Raw genomic sequence first — 1,352 nt, 5'->3', positions numbered from 1 at the left:
TTGGCTTCTCCCTCCTTTTTCTCTGCTTGGCTTTTAGATTTTTCTAAGGTCTCATCTGTTGGTTCTTTCTCTGATTGTACTAGAGTTCTCCCACTCCTCAATATAATTGCCTTACAATGCTCCCTTGGGTTCATCTCCGGTTGACTAGGCAGTTTACCAGCAGCCTTACTTGAAGAACTTACTTGCTGAACAATTTGATTCTCCAGCATCTTGTTATGGGTAGCAAGTTGGTCCATTTTGGAAGTCAGCAGTTTAATCAATTCATCATGTTGTTTTTGAGCTGCTAGGAACCCTTCCATCATGGATTCCATGGTCATCTTCGGTTCAGGTTGTGAGGTTGAGGAGGCTGTGGTTGTTGTGCAAAGTTTTGGCCTCTGTTCTGAAATTCAGGGGGTACTGGCAGTTTGTACCCCTGTTGCTTATTTATTGGCTAGTTCTGTTGATTGGACCATGAGAAATTTGGGTGGTTCCTCCATCCAGGGTTATAAGTGTTTGAATATGGATTATTGGGCTGTCTCTGGTTGAAGTTTCCTCTATTATTCACATAGTTCATCTGTTATGTAGAGGGTTCATTAAAGCTGTTATATTTTGAATATCCTCCTCCATAGCTGTCCTCATGTTGACTATTCATCCCTACTGCATTGGCTTGCATTTTATCAAGCCTCCTTGTGAGCTGATCAAATTGAGCATTTATCATGCTTAGGGCGTCCACTTCCAGGACTCCTGCTATTCTCTTTGTATTTCCTCTTTTATTTGACCACTCATAATTATGGTATGCAACCCTCTCTAGAAGTTCAAGTGCTTGTGTCACTGTTTTCTCCATTAAGTCACCTTTTGCAGCTGAATCAACTGTGCTCCTTGTAGAGGGTAGTAACCCATTATATAAATTTTGCATTAGTAGCCAATCCTCTATGCCATGGTGTGGACATCCCCTCTACAGGTCTTTATATCTTTCCCATGCGTCATAGAGTGATTCACCTTCCTTTTGTCTGAAGGTGTTGAGCACAAGTCTCAGTTTTACAGTCTTTGCAGGTGGAAAATACCTTGCTAGAAAAGCTTGTGAGAGGTTTTCCCAAGTGGTGAACGTTCCAGCTGGTTGAGAAAGTAACCACTTCCTTGCTCTGTCTCGAAGAGAGAATGGAAATGCTCTGAGTCTTATGGCTTGATCAGACACTCCATTCATCTTAAATGTGTCACAAAAGGCAAGAAAGCACTGGAGGTAATAATGTGGATCTTCTATTGGTGAACCCGCAAACTGGGTTTGTTGAATCATTTGAAGCCATGCTAGTTTTAATTCAAAGTTATTGGCTTCCACTGTGGGTCTAGTGACACTGGGCTAAAATCCTTGGATA

General features: G+C 41.8%; 1 non-coding gene across 1 annotated transcript; it reads left to right on the top strand.

Moving 5' to 3' along the window:
• Positions 1-911: 911 nt before the first annotated feature.
• Positions 912-1,018, top strand: LOC131181173 (small nucleolar RNA R71). Its single transcript, XR_009149801.1, has one exon. It is a non-coding gene; the product is annotated as a small nucleolar RNA R71 (small nucleolar RNA).
• The last annotated feature ends 334 nt before the right edge of the window (positions 1,019-1,352 follow it).

The sequence above is a fragment of the Hevea brasiliensis genome, chromosome 6, assembly GCF_030052815.1.
Source record: "Hevea brasiliensis isolate MT/VB/25A 57/8 chromosome 6, ASM3005281v1, whole genome shotgun sequence".
Classification (NCBI taxonomy): domain Eukaryota; kingdom Viridiplantae; phylum Streptophyta; class Magnoliopsida; order Malpighiales; family Euphorbiaceae; genus Hevea; species Hevea brasiliensis.
The sequence above is the reverse complement of the archived record's forward strand: the minus strand, read 5'-3'. Positions and strand labels throughout refer to the sequence as shown.